The sequence below is a fragment of the Mobula birostris genome, chromosome 5, assembly GCF_030028105.1.
Source record: "Mobula birostris isolate sMobBir1 chromosome 5, sMobBir1.hap1, whole genome shotgun sequence".
NCBI classification, from domain to species: domain Eukaryota; kingdom Metazoa; phylum Chordata; class Chondrichthyes; order Myliobatiformes; family Myliobatidae; genus Mobula; species Mobula birostris.
In genome coordinates this window covers 5,087,616-5,102,827 of record NC_092374.1, presented here as the reverse complement: position 1 = coordinate 5,102,827, position 15,212 = coordinate 5,087,616, and the positions used below count along the sequence as shown (strand labels likewise).

At 48.0% G+C, this 15,212-nt stretch overlaps 1 long non-coding RNA gene across 1 annotated transcript; it reads right to left on the bottom strand.

Annotated features, from left to right (window-relative positions):
• Positions 1 to 250: 250 nt before the first annotated feature.
• On the bottom strand, positions 251 to 10,174 carry LOC140197172 (uncharacterized). The gene is made up of 3 exons (XR_011885873.1): positions 10,091 to 10,174; positions 9,342 to 9,508; positions 251 to 965 (listed from the first exon to the last, which is right to left on the bottom strand). It is a non-coding gene; the product is annotated as an uncharacterized lncRNA (long non-coding RNA).
• Between the last annotated feature and the right edge of the window lie 5,038 nt (positions 10,175 to 15,212).

Genomic DNA, 15,212 nt, shown 5'->3' with positions numbered 1-15,212 from the left:
ATGGGAGAATATTTTAGCTCATGGTGGAGTGGCGGAGCAGACTTGATGGGCTGAATGGCCTACTTCTGCTCCTTTGTCTTGTGATCTTGTTTTTTTATTATTAATTTTTTTATTGCAACACCAACAAATTACATTCAATACAACCAGTTGCCAATTACATTTTGGCTGTTAAACTCAGCCATCCCCCAACCTTCATCACCACTCCCCCTCCACCCCTCTCTCCCCCCCCCATCCCTCTCCCCTCCACCAATCAACTGAATAGTAGTACATACACAGACAAAGCATTCCTATTTTAACAAAAGATCTTTTAAGTTCGATATCAAATTTGGTCCACATTAAGATTGTGTTTGGTCGTGCATCATTTACTCTTGCTGATGAAAGTTCCAGGTAGGGAATGTCCAAAAAGCTGCGAAGCCAGTGAGGATTTGAAATATCATGGGGAGGTTTCCAACGCTGGACGTCTTGTGATCTTGTGAACATGAGTTGTAGAGTCAAGGATTCAGGAACAGTTTCTTCCCTTCCACCGTCAGATTTCTGAATGCACAATGCACCTGTGAACACCATCTCACTATTTTTCTACTACTTATTTATATATATCGTTGTAATTTTCATTGTAATGTACTGCTGCCACAAAACATCAAATCTCATGACGTGTGCCAGTGATATTAAACCGGATTCTGACACTGAAACTTCCCATGGTTCATCTATACAAAAATGGTCGGATGGGAGCACAGCCTCGCAGGGTTCGAAGGCTTGTGGGTCTCAGTGACCCAGAGAGTGCAGCTGGCTGGAGTCAGGGCGTGGTGCTTTGGGTCTTGGGCCACCCATGCCAAACAGGTCAAAGGCAGAGGCCAGACTAAGAGTGGTTCACGGGTCCTCCAGGTTCGAGGGCTCAGCTCAGGGCGAACAACCGGACTGGTCAATCAAAACTGTTACGGAAACAGCAACGAAGAATCCTTCTATACCTGAGTGGCCAAGGACAGAGAGGGATGGAAGAGGTAACAGGCAGCAAGTATCTATACAAATTAGTGATGGTTAGTGAAGGCTTGAAGAATACCCATGCCTGTCTAACGTCCAGCATTTGATTAATAGTTTCCCACAGGAAAGGGGGATGGGGAACAACGCAAATATTTCTCTCCATTCCTCCTCAGACTTAATGCTTAAACTAACATCTGTGGGAGGTCTGACCCAAACGGGCCCAAGGTTAATTCAGAGTTACTCCCTGATTCCAGGCAGCTGGCAGTTTGGGTCATTTCACGTCGATGACAGAGAGTGAGGGAAACAAACTGCCACGCTGTGGGGGATGGGGGTGGGGCAGCTGATTGTTGGGGGGTAGGATTGAGAGAGGGTCACACTGTGGGAGGGGTGGTACTGAAGGAGGGTCACACCGTGGGAGGGTGGTACTGAGGGAGGGTCACACTGTGGGAGGAGTGGTACTGAGGAAGGGTCACACTGTGGGGGGGTTGGTACTGAGGGAGGGTCACACTGTGGGAGGGGTGGTACTGAAGGAGGGTCACACTGTGGGAGGGGTGGTACTGAGGGAGGGTCACACTGTGGGGAGGTTGGTACTGAGGGAGGGTCACACTGTGGGAGGAGTGGTACTGAGGGTCACACTGTGGGAGGGGTGGTACTGAGGGAAGGTCACACTGTGGGAGGAATGGTACTGAGGGTCACACTGAGGGAGGGGTGGTACTGAGGGAGGGTCACACTGTGGGAGGGGTGGTACTGAGGGAGGGTCACACTGTGGGAGGAGTGGTACTGAGGGTCACACTGTGGGAGGGGTGGTACTGAGGGTCACACTGTGGGAGGGGTGGTACTGAGGGAGGGTCACACTGTGGGAGGGGTGGTACTGAGGGAGGATCACACTGCAGGAGGCGTGGTACTGAGGGTCACACTGTGGGAGGGGTGGTACTGAGGGTCACACTGCGGGAGGGGTGGTACTGAGGGAGGGTCACACTGTGGGAGGGTTGGTACTGAGGGAGGATCACACTGCGGGAAGGGTGGTACTGAGGGTCACACTGTGGGAGGGGTGGTACTGAAGGAGGGTCACATGGTGGGGGAGTGGTACTGAGGGAGGGTCACACTGTGGGAGGGGTGGTACTGAGGGAGGGTCACACTGTGGGAGGAGCGGTACTGAGGGAGGGTCACACTGTGGGGGGGTTGGTACTGAGGGAGGGTCACACTGAGGGAGGGGTGGTACTGAGGGAGGGTCACACTGTGGGAGGGGTGGTACTGAGGGAGGGTCACACTGTGGGGGGGTTGGTACTGAGGGAGGGTCACACTGAGGGAGGGGTGGTACTGAGGGAGGGTCACACTGTGGGAGGGGTGGTACTGAGGGAGAGTCAGACTGTGGGAGGGGTAATACTGAGGGATGGCCACACCGTGGGAGGGGTGGTACTGAGGGAGGGTCACACTGTGGGGGGGTTGGTACTGAGGGAGGATCACACTGCGGGAGGGGTGGTACTGAGGGCCACACCGTGGGAGGAGTGGTACTGAGGGAGGGTCACAGTGTGGGAGGGGTGGTACTGAGGGAGGGTCACACTAGGAGGGGTGGTACTGAGGGGGGGTCACACTGTGGGAGGGGTGGTACTGAGGGAGAGTCAGACTGTGGGAGGGGTAATACTGAGGGATGGCCACACCGTGGGAGGGGTGGTACTGAGGGAGGGTCACACTGTGGGGGGGTTGGTACTGAGGGAGGATCACACTGCGGGAGGGGTGGTACTGAGGGCCACACCGTGGGAGGGGTGGTACTGAGGGAGGGTCACAGTGTGGGAGGGGTGGTACTGAGGGAGGGTCACACTAGGAGGGGTGATACTGAGGGAAGGTCACACTGTGGGAGGGGTGGTACTGAAGGAGGGTCACATGGTGGGGGAGTGGTACTGAGGGAGGGTCACACTGTGGGAGGAGCGGGTACTGAGGGAGGGTCACACTGTGGGGGGGGTTGGTGCTGAGGGAGGGTCACACTGAGGGAGGGGTGGTACTGAGGGAGGGTCACACTGTGGGAGGAGCGGTACTGAGGGAGGGTCACACTGTGGGGGGGTTGGTACTGAGGGAGGGTCACACTAAGGGAGGGGTGGTACTGAGGGAGAGTCAGACTGTGGGAGGGGTAATACTGAGGGATGGCCACACCGTGGGAGGGGTGGTACTGAGGGAGGGTCACACTGTGGGGGGGTTGGTACTGAGGGAGGGTCACACTGAGGGAGGGGTGGTACTGAGGGAGGGTCACACTGTGGGAGAGGTGTTACTGAGGGAGAGTCACACTGTGGGGGTGGACAGTGTTACAGAGGGAGGGTCACACTATGGTAGTGACAAATCTACCCCCTCCCCACATGAATGGCAATTGTTCAAGAAGGTAGCATCCGTCATGAAGGGCACTCACTATCTGGGACATCCCCTCCATCAGGGAGGAGGTACCGGAGTCTGAAGACACACACTCGTCGTTTCAGGAACAGTTTCTTCCCTTCCGCCATCAGCGTTCTGAATGGACAATGAACCCATGAGCACCTCCTCAGTATTTTCTCTCTTTCTGCTTACTTCTTTGATATTTCTTATTGTAACTTATAGATTTTATTATGTACTGCTGCCAAAACAGAACAAATTTCATGACATATGTCTGTGGTAATAAACCTGATTCTGACCACAGAGTGGATGTGGGACATGGGATGGGCCAAATGGTCCCCCACATCTGCAATTATTTTGAGGATTAAATGGAAGCCGAGCTTGGCAGACATCAGTCTGAGTCACTCCAGACTCTCTCTCCGAGGATTCTCGCAGCTTCCATTTGGTCGGAGGACCCTAGAGGTTGCGTCATGTCACAGATTCCTAAATCCCGGAATGTTTGAGAGATCTGCAGCTGCCAGTTCACCGAGCTGAGGTCGAAATAGCGGAAACTCCAGGTCAGGGCCAACCCTGATTTACAGACCCTGTGCTCCTTCTCCAGCTCCACCGTTCTCTCTCACTCTTTATCTTTCTCTCTCTGCCTCTCTCTCTCCTCTCTCTCTCCCTCTCTCCCTCCCCCGTCTCTCCCTCCCCATCCCTCCCCCCTCTCTCCCTCCCCATCCCTCCCCCCCTCCCCTGTCTCTCTCCCCGTCCCTCTCCACCGTCTCTCCCTCCCCGTCCCTCCCCCCTCTCTCCCCCATCTCTCTCCCCGTCCCTCTCTCCCCTCTCTCCCCCCTCCCCCCCTCCCCTGTCTCTCTCTCCCGACTCCCCCGTCCCTCCCCCGTCTCTCTCTCCCCGTCCCTCCCCCACTCCCCCGTCTCTCTCCCTGTCCCTCTCCCCATCTCTCTCTCTCCCGTCTCTCTCCCCGTCCCTCTCCCTCATTTCTCTCCCTCCCTCTCTCCCCCTCTCTCCCTCCCCTCTCCCCCCCTCCCCTGTCTCTCTCTCTCTCCCGTCTCCCCCCGTCTCTCCCGCCCCGTCCCTCCCCGTCTCTCTCTCCCCGTCCCTCTCCCCCGTCTCTCTCCCCCCTCTCTCCCCCCTCCCCCCTCTCTCCCCTGTCTCTCTCTCTCTCGTCTCCTCCCGTCTCTCTCTCTCCCCATCCCTCTCCCCGTTTCTCCCCCATCTCTCCCCCATCTGTCTCTCCCCGTCTCTCTCTCCCCATCTCTCTCCCCCGTCTCCCTGCCTGTCTCTCCCCCCGTCTCTCTCCCTCTCTTCCCCAACCTCTCTGTCTCCACATCTCCCTCTCCTCCTCCTCCCTCTCTCTCTTTCTCTCACCCTCTCTCACTCTCTCTCTCTCTCTCTCTCTCTCTCTGACTGTACCTCGGACCCTGTTTCTGCCATCTGCCTCACTACAGGATGAAGCAGCTGTTCAGTCATTAGCCCCTCCAATCACTCCCTCCCTCCTGCCTCCTCCCTCCTGCCTCCTGCCTCCTCCCTCCTGCCTCCTCCCTCCTGCCTCCTCCCTCCTGCCTCCTGCCTCCTCCCTCCTCCCTCCTCCCTCCTGCTTTCTCCCTCCTCCCTCCTCCCTCCTCCCTCCTGCCTCCTCCCTCCTGCCTCCTCCCTCCTCCCTCCTGCCTCCTCCCTCCTGCCTCCTCCCTCCTCCCTCCTCCTGCCTCCTCCCTCCTCCCTCCTGCCTCCTCCCTCCTGCCTCCTCCCTCCACCACTGGCACACAAGAGCTGGAGTGGGCAAAGCCACGTAATGTGTGGTTCACTGAGACAGCTTGAGGAGGCGTCTAACGGAAAGTGCTGGGCCTGGTCACTGGTGGTCTGGTCCTGAACAATGATTTTAAAATGCTGACCTCTCTTTCGATGTCACTACACTTTTCACCCTCTTTCTCTCTTCTTTCATTCTCTGTCTCCCTCTCTCATTGTCTCTCTCTCTCTCTCGCTCTCTTGCTTTCTCTTTTCTCCCTTCATTCTCTCTCACTCTCATTGTATCTCTCTCTCTGACTGCTACCATTTCTCCCAATCTCTCCTATTTCCCTTGTCGATGCCTCCTCTCTCTACTTCGCACCTTCCCTGTTTCCATCACCCACAATGGCTGCCCCCGCTCAACCTTCATCCTTACACCTTCTCTCCACCTTTCTCCACAAAATCTCCATGTCTGTCTCTTCCTCCCTCTTTCTATCACTCTCGACTGGCTCTGTCTGTCTGTCTCTGGGTCTTGACCAGAGGATTCTTGTGGTTGGGGAGCGGGAACCCAGGCACAGAGGGAGCCACCCATGGTGTGTTCTGTGGAAGCTTCTGGAACTGGATAATTAACAGCCACAGCACATCAGTTCCTGCTCCCTCTGGGATTTCCTCATTTCCTTGGCTCCTAAATCAGCCCAAATGTCCTGGCAATTTCTTCAGCTAACATCAGCCTTGTCTGGTCATTGGAGTTGCTGGTGCCAACTCAGATTCCCTTAACTGGTGTTTCCCAGACGTTCCCCACCCAACCCCTCACCACCCCATGGTATTGGACTCTGATGTTTTTGATCCAAGGTTCTTTCAAAGTCATGAGGCGTAAAACCTGTTGCTTCATGATCGTTTCATGAAGCACTAATGGAACAGAGAGATCGGAAAGGAAAAGTAGCAATGGTATAAGAACAGAGAAGAGAGAAAAGAATAAAGCAAGAAAAATATTCTCTGCTCTTTTTGCACTCCAGATAAACAAACTTTCCATTCAAATTTGTAGATTAGAGTTAGCCAATCAGATAGCCCCTTTTCAAATAATGCGATACCAGACCGAATCAAAGGTGGTGGCGAGTCAGAGTATCGGAGAGAGATCGAAAATCTGGCTGAGTGGTGCCACAACAAAAACCATGTCAGTAAGAGCGGATTAATCAGGAGAAAATTGCAGTCCTATCAGAGGATCAGAGTTAGAGAGGGTCAGCAACTTTAAAATTCCTTAGTGCTTATTATTTCGGAGGACCTAAGTACAACTGTGAAGAAAGCATGATGATGTTTTTACTTTCTCAGGAGTTTGCGGAAAATCCTACATCTAAGAATCTGATTAACTTTCATGGATGTGTGACGTATTGGTTGGTTACATCACATCCTGGTATAGAAGCAACAATGCCCTTGAATGGAAATTCCTACAAGAAGGAGTGGCCGTGGCCCTGTCCATCACAGGTAAAGCCCTCCCTGCCATTGAGCATATCTGCACCGAGTGTTGTCATGGGGAAAGCAGCATCCGTCATCAAGGACCCCCACCACCCAGATCATGCTCTCTTCTCACTGCTGCCATCAGCAGACTTGGGACCCACGTCACCAGGTTCAGGAACAGTTAATACCCTTCGACTATCAGGCTTCTAACCTCACTCTGAACTGTTCCCACAGCCTACAGACTCACGTTCAAGGAATCTTCAACTCATGTTCTCAATATTTATTGTTTGATTGTTTGTTTATTTATTTATTACTGTTTCTTCTTTTTCTTTCTTTTTGTATGTGCACAATTTGTTGACTTTTGCATACTGATGCCTGTGCGGTCTTTCTTTGATTCTATTATGGTTATTCGATTTACTGAGTGTGCCCACTAAAAATGAATCTCAGGGTTGTATATGGCAACATAAATGTACCTTGATAATAAATTTACTGTAAACTTTGGACAGACGTGTCACCTGCCAGCTTGTAGTCCTTCCCCTCCCCTCACCTTCTCATTCTGGCATCTACCCCCTTCCTTTCCAGAATGATATCAGGAACAGAATCAGATTTAACATCTCTGGTATATGTTGTAACAGTTGTTGTTTTGTGACAGCAGTACATTGCAATACATAATAATAATAATACTATAAATTACTATATATATAAACTAAATTATATATAAACCATTAAATAAGTAATGCAAAGAGAGATGGGGAAAAAAACTGAGGTAGTGTCCAAGGGTTCATTGTCCGTTCAGAAATCTGATGGTGGAGGCGAAGAAGCTGTTCCTGAAACATTGAGTGTGAGTCTTCAGGCTCCTGTACCTCCCCTTAATAGTAACAATGAGAAGAGGGCATGTCCTGGATGATGGAGAATCTTAATGATGGATGCCTCCTTTCTGTGTCATTGCCTTTTGAAGGTGTTTTCCACGCTGAATTTACAACTTTCTATAGCTTCGTTCGATCCTGTGTAGTCCCCGTACCAGGTGATACAGAGAACCAGAACTGGTGGGCATACTGAACAATTGCATATACACACCATGATTGCATAAAATACAAGCAGGTACAGAAACAGAAAACAAGAATTATACAGTCTAATCCAGATGAGATTTTGGGAATCTAAACAGGAATTGTCAGAAACACTCAACAGGTCTGGCAGCATCCGTGCAAACAGAAATGGTCCACACTTTGGGTCCTTGCCTTCTGACAAAGGCCTTCAAAGTTGATTTCTCTCTCCATTGTATTCTCAATATTTTCTGTTTTACTTTCAGACATTGGAGTGTAGTGGTTCCTTAAGGTTGTCACAGCCGGGGGTGTTAGTGGGGATAAGCTCCCACTACCTATTAAATGCTCCCTATGGTGTGCACCTCAAATAGCCTCTGACAACCAAGTCCAGCTCCCGGCCTTCATGTGCGGCTTAGCTACTAGACCCGGTGGAACTGTTTCTACTGACAGAAGGGGCAAAGGCTGGGTACTGGCACCTCTAAACCAGTCACTTCGGGCAGATGGCAGCTCATCTAGGAGAAGGAAACCTCTGATCTCAAACCTCCGCTGCCTTGTGGCTATCCCGACCCGTGGGGAAAACTCACGCCTGCCGCAGGGACTCCTTACAGAACGGTGCCAGGACTGAACGCTCATCTCCGACGGCCCGAGCCCGTGCTGACCACCACAGGGTGCAGGTTTAAGGTAGGGCAGATGGTCTACAGGAGAGATTGGTGGGATCCTGGGACGTGCTTCCAGAGCTGGTGATGGACTTAGATACAATGACGGCATTTACAGTAAGAGGCATGTAGACTGAAAGAGGTGTAGAGGGAGAGAGGTGTAGAGAGAGAGAGGATGGGAGAGGGGGTTTGAGGGTGGGGAGAGAAAAGCAAACAGGCAGAGGTAATGAGGGAATGAACTGTATAGGGGTAGATAAAGAGGGAGAGGGAGAAATGGAGGGAGAGAATGTGAGAGGGGAGAGAGAGGGAAAGAAGGTAAGAGAGAAGGGAGAGAGGTAAGGAGATTCATTCACTCACTCACTTAATTATTAATTATTAATTAATTTATAAGCCCTTCTGGCTCTTTGAGCCACATTGCCCAGAAATCCCCTAATTTAACCCCAGCCTAATCATAGGACAATTTACAGACCAATGACCATACCTGGTATGTGTTGGACTGTGGGAGGAACCCACGCCGTAATGGGGAGAACGTAGAAACTACTTATAGACAGTAGCGGGAATTGATCCTACGTTGCCTGTACGGTAAAGCACTGTGCCAATGCTGGCCCAGAGGAGATGAGGAAGAGAGGGAGACAGAGTAAACAGAGGGGGGAATGATGTGGGGAGTGAGGCAGAGGGAGAAGGAGAGGGGGATACAGAGAGGCAGGGAGAGTCAGCTGGAGAGGCAGAGAGAGAGAGGGGAGAGAATCAGAGAGAGAGAGAGAGACAGGGAGAGAGGGGGGAGAGAGAGAGAGGGGTGAAGCTGTAGAGACTGATAACCAGAATTGGCCCTGACACAGAGTTTCTGCCATTTCTATTGCTAGGAGAACTGGCAGCTCTAGATCTCTCATACATTCCAAGATTCAGGAATCTGTGACCTGACACAGGCACCACAGGTCCTCAGACCAAAGGGAAGGTACTAGAGTCCTCAGTTAGAGTCAGGAGTGCCTCAGACTGATGTTTGACAAGCTTGGTTTCCATTTCACCACCCTCATAGGAAGCCAACATAATTGCAGATACAGTATGGGAGGACATTTGACCAGTCGTGCTTGGAAACCCCTTCAGTCCCACAGTTGCTCACCTCAGTGTGAGCCCTGGATGAGGCAGTAGATCTCCACTCCAAACCTCCCTGAGAATTTGGACAGATTCTTTGTCTGATCTCAGGACTCAGCAGGCCCAGGTGATTTCTTCAGAAGAGTTCCTTTATCCAGAAGGCTGTGAATCTGTGGAACTCATTGCCACAGACGGCTGTGGAGATCAAACCATAGAACATATTTAAAGCAGAGGTTGATAAGTTCTTGATTAGTCAGGGTGTCAAATGTTACAGGGAGAAGGCAGGAGAATGTGGTTGAGAGGGATAGTAAATCAGCCATGATGGAATGGTGGAGCAGACATGATGGGCCAAATAGCCTAATTCAGCTCCTATCATATGGTCTTATTGGCTATTTCCTCTCTCATGCCTCTGTAATTTCCTTTACTCCACCGTAATACTAATGCTTCCAATCTTAGCTTCTCCCTCTCAAACCACAGGGTGAAGTCTGTCGTGCGGCAGCATAGTTAGCATAACGCTTTACGGAGCCAGTGGTCGGTATTTGATTCCCAACTTCAAAACATTGAACAAATTTAAAGAAAACACCAGAGTCCGAAAGTGCGAGTCTGACTTCATCTTTGCTTTCAACAAGCTGTGCAATTATCATGCAATCATGTGATGCCATACGCGATGAACATTTGTTTATATATAACCCGTAATTAATTATCTGAACAAACAAGAATGCCTAGTAAAACAATATATAAACTAGATTACAGCCGCTATCTGTAAGAAATTTGTACCTTCTCCCCTAGACCGTGTGCGTTTCCTCCAAACTTCCTCCCACGTTGCAAAGGCGTAGAGTACAGGTTAGAGTTAGTAAATTGTGCGGTTGCAGTGCTGGTGACAGAAGTGTTGTGGTACAAGCAGCTGCTCCCAGCACGTCCTCAGACAGTGCCGTTTGTTGATGCAGCAACCCATTTCACTGTATGTTTCAATGTACATGTGACAAGTAAAACCAGGGTACTTGACCCTACAGGAAAGATTGGAAGAGTAGAGAGCAAATTTACAAGGATGTTGCTGGGACTTGTGGACTTGAGTTAAAGGAAAATGTTGAATAGGTTCGGACTTAATTCCCTGGAGCGTAGGAGATTTGATAGAGAAATATGAGGGGTTTGGATAGGGTAAATGCAAGCAGGCCTTTTCCACTGAGGTTGGGTAGGACCAGAACTATAGGTCATGGGTCAAGGGTGAAAGGAAACCTGAGGGGGACCTTCTTCACTCAGAGGGTGGGGAGAATGTGGAATGAGCTGCCAGCACAAGTGATGGACTCGGGGGCAATTTCAACACTTAAGAGAAGTTTGAATTGGTAGAGTACGTAGGGAAAGGTTTGGAGGGCGACACAGAATCAAGAAGCAAGCTGGATTAGGGAGGAAAAAGTATGCACTTACACAAAAGTATGCGGATATGATAGGGTCTTTTAAGAGACTTTTGGATAGGTACATGGAGCTTAGAAAAATAGAGGGCTATGGGTAACCCTAGGTAACTTCTAAGGTAAGGACATGTTCGGCACAGCATTGTGGGCCGAAGGGCCTGTATTGTGCTGTAGGTTCTCTATGTTTCTATGTAACTGAAGACAGGCAAACAGCTGAAGTTACAATGGATATGCCGAAAGCAGTTATAACAAAATACCCACAAATGGGAAAGTACTGGCAGGGATAATATTCATAATTATTGGTGTAAAAATTGACACACCTTCATCAGCACCTATTAATGCATTTCAACAATTTTCTTAAAAATCCTGAAAAAGTGCCGGAATGTTTGACAGAAGGTAAAACATACCTCATACCTAAAGGAGAAATCACAAATGACCCATCGAAGTATTGTTCTATTACTCGTTTACAAACTACATCTAAAATTGTAACGTCATGCATCTCACAACTAATCACCACTCACTTAGATAACCACAATATACTTACAGAAGAGTAGAGCGGATGTAAAGAACAGCTGATAATAGACTTTGTAATTCTAAATCAAGCCCAACAGAAAAGCAGAAATCTCTCATGTTGTTATATTGACTACCAAAAAGTATTTGATTCTGCCCCACACTCATGGTTAATAGATATTCTTAATACATATAAACGACTCTTGTTAAATTACTACACCATCTGATGAAGCATTATCGTACTGTAATCAGTCTATCTATTAACAACTGCCATTATCAAAATAAACAAAGGCATTTTCCAGGGCAACTCTCCAAGCCCATTATGCTTTGGTCTAGCTTTAAACCTGCTTTCTAATTTACTAAATCAGCTGAAAATAAGGTATCAAATCAGAAACAACCAAATGAGCTATACCTTGACACACCTGCTACAGAGGGATGATTTGAAATTATACACTCGGTCATCATAAAACAATTAATTCAAATAGTAGAACTGATTTCTAAAGATATAAACATGAACTTTGGACTAGATGAGTGCAGAACATTAAACATAAAGAAAGGTGCAATGGAGCTAGTAGAATACAAAACAGAGCTGCAGGGTACAATACAACTGATAGATGAAATGAAACATATTAAGGATATCAACAAGCAAAGATAATAAAGCACAGTGTAATAAAGGGAAAATTTTTGACAGCGTTTACTTCAAGGCTTAAGAAAATCTGTCAAACAGAACTCAGTAGTAAAAATATACCAAAGGCAATAAACACTTTCACTATACCCATATTAACGTATTCTTTTAGCATCGTACCTTGGTTCAAAACTGATCTGGAAAATTTACAAAGAAAATAAGAACTGAAATGACACATCTCAGAAACATTATGTACACTTGGAACTCATTTAGATTAACACTACCTAGAACAGAAGGAGGAAGAGGAATAACAAACATTAAAAATTTGCACACAGTCAGATAAAGCTTCTGAGGGTATATTGTCATCAGTGGAAACAGGACTCAGCACTCCATGTGAGCATTGGTAATTCTGGTAAGAAGTACACATCGATAAACTTAAATGAAAGCACAACCCAGAAAAGTGAAGGAATGATCACTATAGTTAACCAATGGAAGAGCACGACCCTCCGTGGAAAATATCCGCAGCATCCAAGCTGACCAGATGTTGACAAGGAAGTGTTGAACGCCTGTCTCAGATTTGGAGACCTCTTCCCAGAAACAGAGGGTTCCATTCCAAACACACATAACACAGAAATCAGTCAGTGAAAAACACCAGAAATATGCTGAACTAAAAGAGGAAATTGAAAGACTATGGAACATGAACAGGGTGTACATTGCCCCAATAGTAATATCTACAACTGGTATCATCCCAAGTCACTACATAAACAATTAAACCTACTCAGCACTATTTACGTAAATCTCCAGAAATCCACATTACCAAACACCGCTAGAATGGTCCAAAATTTACCAGCAATTGAGAAATGAGCGTGTTTGGCTACACCCATATTTCAGATTTTACCAGCTTGAGCTGAGAAAAAATAAAAATAATAATACAACAGTAACTTATATTCAGAGCATTTTTCATACAGACGATGTAGTTCAAAGTGTTTTACAATGGGATAAAGTGCAAACATGAAAATAAAAGACAAAAAGATTTTAGTTAAAAGCAAAGTTAAATAAATAGGTTTTGAGGTGGCGTTTAAAAGTCTCATCCCTATTAGTTTTAGGGATTGAATTCCACAGTTTAGGAGCGTAGTTCAAAAAATCTGACATGCCAATTATCTTTTGAAAGAGGTTGTTTAGATTTAAGAGACTGGTAGAATACCGGAGAGCTCAAGCAGAATTATAAAACAAAAACGATTCTGTGATGTGCTCCAGTCCCAGACCATTAAGAGCTTTAAAACCCAGTAAGAGAACTTTACAATTAATTCTGAAGATACAGGAAGCCAAATGCAGAGTAGCCAGGATGGGAGTGATATGGTCCCTCATCTGGTTTTGGTTAAAAGTTTGGCAGAAGTGTTCTGAATGAGTTGAAGTTTCTCAATAGATTGCTTTGGAAGGACTGTAAAAAGTGCACTGGAGTAATCTAGTCCGGCTGGTGGCGCAGTGACATCAGCGCCGGACTCCGGAGCGAAGGTTCCCGAGTTCAAATCCAGTCGGGCCGCTCCCAGGCACGCTTTCCATCCGTGCCGGGTTGAGTGCCAAGCTCGCAACTCGGCCTCGTTAAAAAAAAACTGCGCGGCTGTGAGAAGGACGTGGGGGACCACTCACAGAATCTTTCCTCCAAGACAACCACTTGAAAAGTGGTCGCCGAGGCTCTGTTAGAGAATGGCACACAAAAAAAAATAGTAATCTAGTCTATTCGATATAAAGTTGTGAATTAATTTTTCAGCATCATCACATGACAGAAACGAATGTACCGTGACACAAATGTTGGGGGTGTTGTGGATAGTGTGGAGGGCTGTCAGAGGTTACAGCGGGACATGGGCTGAGAAGTGGCAGATGGAGTTCTACCCAGATAAGTGTGAAGTGGTTCATTTTGGTAGGTCAAATATGATGGCAGAATATAGCATTAGTGGTAAGACTCTTGGCAGTGTGGAGGATCAGAGGGATCTTGGGATCTAAGTCCATAGGACACTCAAATCTGCTGCGCAGGTTGACTCTGTGGTTAAGAAGGTGTACGGTGCATTGGCCTTCATCAACCATGGAATTGAGTTTAAGAGCCGAGAGGTAATGTTGCAGCCATATAGGACCCTGGTCAGACCCCACTTGGAGTACTGTGCTCAGTTCTGGTTGCCTCACTACAGGAAGGATGTGGAAACTATAGAAAGGGTGCAGAGGAGATTTACAAGGATGTTGTCTGGATTGAGGAGAATGCCTTATGAGAATAGGTTGAGTGAACTCGGCCTCTTTTCCTCGAAGTGACAGAGGATGAGAGGTGACCTGATAGAGGTGTATAAGATGATGAGAGGCGTTGATCGTGTGGATAGTCAGAGGCTTTTCTCCAGGACTGAAATGGCTGCCACAAGAGGACACAGGTTTAAGGTGCTTGGAAATAGGTACAGAGGAGATGTCAGGGATAAGTTTTTTACGCAACAAGTGGTGGGTGCGTGGACTGGGCTGTCGGTGATGGTGGTGGAGGTGGATACGATAGGGTCTTTTAAGAGACTCCTGGACAGGTACATGGAACCTAGAATAATAGAGGGCTATGGGTAACCCTAGGTTATTTTTTAAGTAAGTACATGTTCAGCACAGCATTGTGGACCAAAGGGGCTGTTTTGTGCTGTAGGTTTTCTATGTTTCTATGGCACACCAAATTCTGTGTGTTTCTGTGTGTGTGGGGGGGGGAGGGTGCATCTGTGTGTCTGTGTCTGTGTCTGTGTATGAGTGTTTGCGCGTCAGTATGTGTGTATGAGCGTTTGTGTGTGAGTGTGTGTGTGCGTGTGCATGAGTGTGTGTCTGCGTGTGCATGCCTGTGAGTGAATGTGTGTGTGCATGTTTGTGTCTGTCTGTCTGTCTGCCTGTGTGTGTGTGTCTGTGTATGAGTGTTTGTGTGTGAGTGTGAGGGTGTGGGTGTGATGAAGACTAACACCTTTCACTGTATCCAATCCCTATAATAAGGCAGTAGCAATCTAACAGTCTCTGAAAGGGGAAGATTGGACACAGAGAAAGAATGGAACCAGAGGTGGAATTTACCAATAAGTGCCTTAACAATGAGGAGTGAGTGATAGCTCTGGGCCTGTACTCACTGGAGGTTCAAAGAATGAGGGGAGATCTCATTGAAACCTATTGAATATTGAAAGGCCTCGATAAAATGTGTGTTTCCTATAATGGGTGTTTCTAGAATCAGAGGGCACAGCTTCAGAATAGAGGGACATCTATTTGAACGGAGATGAGGAGAAATTTCTTTCGCCAGAGGGTGGTGAATCTGTGCAACTCATTGCCACGGGTAGCTGTACAGGCCAACTAATTGGGT